The sequence below is a fragment of the Pristiophorus japonicus genome, chromosome 9 (genome assembly GCF_044704955.1).
Source record: "Pristiophorus japonicus isolate sPriJap1 chromosome 9, sPriJap1.hap1, whole genome shotgun sequence".
NCBI lineage: Eukaryota > Metazoa > Chordata > Chondrichthyes > Pristiophoridae > Pristiophorus > Pristiophorus japonicus.
Window position 1 is genome coordinate 224,703,095 of NC_091985.1, and position 6,286 is coordinate 224,709,380.

The 6,286-nt window shown below is 46.5% G+C and overlaps 1 long non-coding RNA gene and 1 other non-coding gene across 3 annotated transcripts in view; both read right to left on the bottom strand.

Annotated features, from left to right (window-relative positions):
* The window catches only part of LOC139273805 (uncharacterized), a 37,409-nt gene that overhangs the window by 846 nt on the left and 30,277 nt on the right, over positions 1 to 6,286 (bottom strand). The window lies entirely within an intron of this gene.
* trnav-uac (transfer RNA valine (anticodon UAC)) lies at positions 5,119 to 5,191 on the bottom strand. Its single transcript has one exon. It is a non-coding gene; the product is annotated as a tRNA-Val (tRNA).

Sequence of the window (6,286 nt, forward strand, 5' to 3'; positions counted from 1 at the left end):
TAGCTATTAACAAGAATAAATCTGCTTCTCAGTAAAAAAAAAGATTGCATCCTCCCACACATGCAAATATATATCTTTACGATATTTATCTATTGCTCTATCATCTGTCTCTATCTTACAGACGCAAGGTCGAGTGCAGTACTAGTGGAGACAGGTTCTATTGTAATATAAAGTGAGAAAGGAAATTGTGTCAAGTAAACAGAATCAGGGTCTTGTGTAATATAAACAGAGACAGGGTCTAGTGCAGTAACAACTGACACAGGGCCCAGTGTGATGTAAACAGAGATATAGTCTAGTGTAATATAAGCAGAGACAGGGCCTTGTGTAATATAAACAGAGACATGGTCTAGTGTAATATAAACAGAGACAGGGCCTTGTGTAATATAAACAGAGACAGGGTCTTGTGTAATATAAACAGAGACAGGGTCTAGTGTAATATAAACAGAGACAGGGTCTAGTGTAATATAAACAGAGACAGGGTCTAGTGTAATACAAACAGAGACAGGGTCTAGTGTAATACAAACAGAGACATGATGTAGTTATAGAATCAGAGAGTCGAAGAATGATACATTTCAGATTGTGTACATCCAGCCCACTGGTGCCTGTGCCGGCACTCATTTGAAAGATCTAACCAATCAGTCCCACTCCCCCTGCTCCTTCCCTATATCCCAATCAGTCCCACTCCTCCTGCTCCTTCCCTATATCCCAATTAGTCCCACTACCCCTGCTCCTTTCCAATTAGTCCCACTTCCCCTGGTCCTTCCCAATTAGTCCCACTCCCCCTGCTCCTTCCCTATATCCCAATTAGTCCCACTCCCCCTGCTCCTTCCCTATATCCCAATTAGTCCCACTCCCCCTGCTCCTTCCCAATATCCCAATTAGTCCCACTCCCCCTGCTCTTTCCCAATATCTCTGCAATTTTCCAATTCCCTTTTGAAACTTATTACTGAATCTGCTCCTGGCCCCCTTTCAGGCCGTGTATTCCAGATCATAACAGCTCATTGCGTATTTATTTCCTCATTTTGCCTCTGATTCTTGTGCTAGTTAAATCTATGTCCTCTGGTTACAGACCCTTCAGCCTCTGGAAACTATTTAAGAACATAAGAGCATAAGAATTTGAAGCAGGAGTAGGCCATACAGCACTTTGGGCCTGCTCCGTCACTTGATAAGATCATTGTCAATCATCGACCACCACTCCACTTTCCCCCCTGTTCCCCATAGTCCCGTGATTCCCCGAGAGTCCATAAATCTATCTATCTTAGCCTTGAATATACTCAACGACTCAGCATCCACGGTCCAAAGATTCACAACCCTCTGAGTGAAGACATTCCTCAACTTAGTCTGAAATGGCCCACCCCTGATCCTGAGACGATGCCCCCTATTTCTAGACTCTCCAGCTGGGGGAAGCAATCTCTCAGCATCTACCCTGTCAATGCCCCTCAGAATCTTATATTTTTCAATGAGATCCCCTCTCATTCTTCTAAACTCCAGAGATTATAATCTACTCAATCTCTCCTCATACAACAACCCTCTCATCCCAAGGATCAATCTAGTGAACCTTCGTTGGACCGCCTCTGTGGTCTCACCAAAGCCCTGTACAATTGTAGTAAGACTTCCTTACTCTTGTACTCCAACCCCCTTGCAATAAAGGCCAACATGCCATTCACCTGCCTAATTGATTGCTGTACCTGCATGCTAACTTTGTGTGTTTCCTGTTCGAGGACACCCAAGCCTCTCTGAACACCCAACATTTAACATTTTCTCACAATTTAAAAAATTCAGTTTTTCTGACCTTCCTAATAAAGTGAATAACCTCACATTTCCCCACATTATGCTCCATCTGTCACCTCATTGCCCACTCTCTTAACCTGTCCATATCCCTTTGCAGATGCTTTGTGTTCTCCTCACAGCTTACTGTCCCACCCATCCCTCGATACTGCTCCTGATACCCGGCACCTCTTCAACCAGTGCATCAACATTGGGAACAAATGACTGGGCTGAGGCCTGCCTTGGATAAAAACATGAGGCCACTATGGCTGTAGTGTGCACCATCTACGGCAGCAAGTCAGCAAGGCTTCTTTGACAGCACCTTCCAAACCCACAACCTCCTCCGTGTAGAAGAACAAGGACAGCAGGTGTATGGAAATACTGGCACCTCCAAGTTCCCCTCCAAGTCACGCAGCATCCTGACCTCAGCACTGTGGGAGCACCTTCACCACATAGACTGCAGCACGGTTCAAGAAGGCAGCGGCTCACCACCACCTTCTAAAGGGGCAATTAAGGATGGACAATAAATGCAGGCTGGTTCGCCCACATCCCGAGAATGAATAAATAAAGAACAAACACAGTGAGAAATGAGCTGCAGAACTGCCGACACCATGAGCTTTAAGGAGACATTTCCCTTTGGAGATCGGATTGCCCATTGAGTTTAATTAAACTGATGATACAGTAACAATGCTGCTTTGCCCCGTGACAGTAACAGATTATCAGAATATTTCCCATCAGGTGAAATCGAATGTCAGACTTGGACATCTTGTAGATCCATCTTTTAAAAAGTTGTGCGAAGTCCGTTCTAAGATAGATTCCACCCAGTTCATAACAAGTCGTCAATCAGCTCGTCTTATCATTGAGATATCAAGGACGAGGCACAGGATGTCTAAAAGAAAGCTGATGTAGTTGATATTTACAGAATATCAAACTATAGCCCAGTTACAGGGTTATTAACATCAGCAAAAACAAATGGCAACTGCCAGAATGAACATGGTTCAGTTCCGGATGTGATTAACAGCAGAATCCAACCCCTGCAGTCAATTTGAACTCGCTGGTGTTTCAGGTAGTCGGATGACACAGCGAATCCCTTCCCACACACAGAGCAAGGGAACGGCCTCTCCTTCGTGTGAATTTGCTTATTGTGTGCCAGCAAGTTGGATGACACAGCGAATCCCTTCCCACAGACAGAACAGCTGAACGGCCTCTCTCCAATGTGAATTCGCTGGTGTTTCTGTAAAATGGCTAACCGAGCGTATCCCTTCCCACAGACGGAGCAGGTGAATGGCCTCATCCCAGTGTGAACTCGTTTGTGTGTCAGCAGGTTGGATAACCAAGCGAATCCCTTATCACACATGGAGCATGTGAACAGCTTCTCCCCAGTGTGAACTTGCTGATGTGTCAACACGGTATCTGACTGAGTAAAACCCCTGCCACACATGGAGCAGGTGAACGGCCTCTCCCCGGTGTGACTGCACCGATGAATCTCCAGCCGGGACAGCTAATTGAATCCCTTCCCACAGTCCCCACATTTCCACGGTTTCTCCATGGTGCGGGTGTCTTTGTGTCTCTCCAGGTTGGAAGATCAGTTGAAGCCTCGCCCACACACAGAACACGTGTACGGTTTCTCCCCATTGTGAATGGTGCGATGTTTTTTCAGGCGGTGTAACTGGTTAAAGCTCTTTCCACATTCAGTGCACTGGAACACTCTCACTCGGGTGTGTGTGTCTCGGTGCTTTTCCAGTCACACTGATGTTTGAAATCTGTTCCCATAGACAGAACAGATAGACATTTCTCCATCCACAAAGGCCGATGATATTTAGGTCCTGATGAATTGAGTGACTCTGGCAGCTCTTGATGTACTGTTTCGTTTGAGTTTCCCATCTATAAATGCTCCCCTTCTAATACCTTGTAAAAGGAGTTTACAAAAGTCATCACTGTAAGTACAGGATAGAAGTTCAGAACAGATAACTCTAGTTTCTATACAATGTTCCTTCAAATGCCGGGGATGATTTAATCCAAAACCCAGTCTGTTAATTACTTTCAGTTGGGGACTTAGCGTGTGCCCACAGCATCTCTCTCACCATTGATGTGAATAGAGCATCACACCTGCACACCTGGTTTTACATTTAAATTCACTCAGCAAATTTATTTAACAGAAGATGAACATGTAAACAGATCACAGCCCAATAATACAGCTCTATATTCACAGGAGAGAGTCTGTTATCTAAATCCTCAAGTATACAAAATAAAGATGCCAAATGCAAGAGTCCCTCGAATCCTGTGTTAAAATTTTTCAAATCTTACCCGGTTCCTTCCTTATTGCAGAATTCCCCCTCCCTGTGGGAGTCGATATTGGTCAAAACCTAATTGTACATTTCGAACCGATTTTTACACTCAGAGTTTCAAGCTGACCAGATCCTTCTCTCAGAAAATCTCCAAAGAGCACAGCTCTCCCCTCCTTTAAATCCAGGATTAGAGTTAAGGGGAATTTGAATACCCAACCACACAAATTTAAAAGGACCCCTCGGCGAATTATTCCACCCTCCAGCCTCTAACCAATGAAACTTGTAATACTGAGGCTGAAATTTCACTTCCGTGCGCCGGGTTCCAAACCTGGGACTGTACGTGGGGATTCCAACCCTGGGACTGTACATGGGGAGTCTAACCCTGGGACTGTACATGGGGATTCTAACCCTGGGACTGTACATGGGGATTCTAACCATGGGACTGTACATGGGGATTCTAACCTCGGGACAGTACATTGGGATTCTAACCCTGGAAGTACGTGGGGATTCCAACACTGGGACTGTACATGGGGAGTCTAACCTTGGGACTGTACATGGGGATTCTAACCCTGGGACTGTACATGGGGATTCTAACCCTGGGACTGTACATGGGGATTCTAACCTCGGGACAGTACATTGGGATTCTAACCTCGGGACAGTACATGGGGAGTCTAACCCTGGGACTGTACATGGGGATTCTAACCCTGGGACTGTACATGGGGATTCTAACCCTGGGACTGTACATGGGGATTCTAACCCTGGGACTGTACATGGGGATTCTAACCCTGGGACTGTACATGGGGATTCTAACCTCGGGACTGTACATGGGGATTCTAACCCTGGGACTGTACATGGGGATTCCAAGCCTGGGACTGTAGAAAGAGGGCTCTTCTGTTAGAATTGTGTGATGTAAACTGTAAGTTAGGCACTTACCATCACTTTCAGAAGAGAAGGTGAAAAGTCCGATGTGTGGAGAGTGAGAATAAAATAAATGAGGCAATGACTTTCACTCCCGGAGATTGGGACCTGGGGGTGTTTGTGCATGAAACTCTTTTAGGAATAATATTTCTGCCCAGGATTGAACCAGGGACCTTTTGCGTGTAAAGCAAACATGATAACCACTACACTACAGAAACCTCCAAAAAGTTAGTTTGCAGCAGGTAATCAGGAAGGCGAATGGAATGTTGGCCTTCATTGCGAGAGGGATGGAGTACAAAAGCAGGGAGGTCCTGCTGCAACTGTACAGAGTATTTGTGAGGCTGCACCTGGAGTACTGCGTGCAGTTTTAGTCACCTTACTCAAGGAAGGATATACTGGCTTTGGAGGGGGTACAGAGACGATTCACTAGGCTGATTCCGGAGATGAGGGGGTTAACTTATGATGATAGATTGAGTAGACTGGGTCTTTACTCGTTGGAGTTCAGAAGGATGAGGGGTGATCTAATAGAAACATTTAAAATAATGAAAGGGATAGACAAGATAGAGGCAGAGAGGTTGTTTCCACTGGTCGGGGAGACTAGAACTAGGGGGCACAGCCTCAAAATACGGGGGAGCCAATTTAAAACCAAGTTGAGAAGGAATTTCTTCTCCCAGAGGGTTGTGAATCTGTGGAATTCTCTGCCCAAGGAAGCAGTTGAGGCTAGCTCATTGAATGTATTCAAGTCACAGATAGATAGATTTTTAACCAATAAGGGAATTAAGGGTTACGGGGAGCAGGCGGGTAAGTGGAGCTGAGTCCAGGGCCAGATCAGCCATGATCTTTTTGAGTGGCGGAGCAGGCTCGAGGGGCTCGATGGCCTTCTCCTGTTCCTAATTCTTATGACTAGGTTCTTATGACCCGGTTCTTATGACACACTGAAGCCCCGCCCAGTGTTCCTGTGCCAAGATGGCGGATAATCGGGGCCTGTTCCTGGGAGAAAAACCCGTCGTTGCAAACGCGGGAGTTCCGGGTTATTACTCGGGGCTGGCGGCCTACACCAGTTGTTTATGAAGCCTCCCCGCCCACTTGCCGATCGATGACTCCCCTGCGCCCCGCTGATTCTCACCCGGTGCAGAGTCCCGCTCCAGCCTGAGCTCGTCTCAGCGTCCGTGTGTCTCCAGTGCTCGCTCTGCACATGCTCAGCTCACACTGCCCGAGAGAATAACGGCAGCTGCGGACCAATAGGAAGAGCAGGGGCGGTACAGGAGAACCAAGCGGGTAATGGTCCTCCAACCAATCGGAGTGTGTGAGGG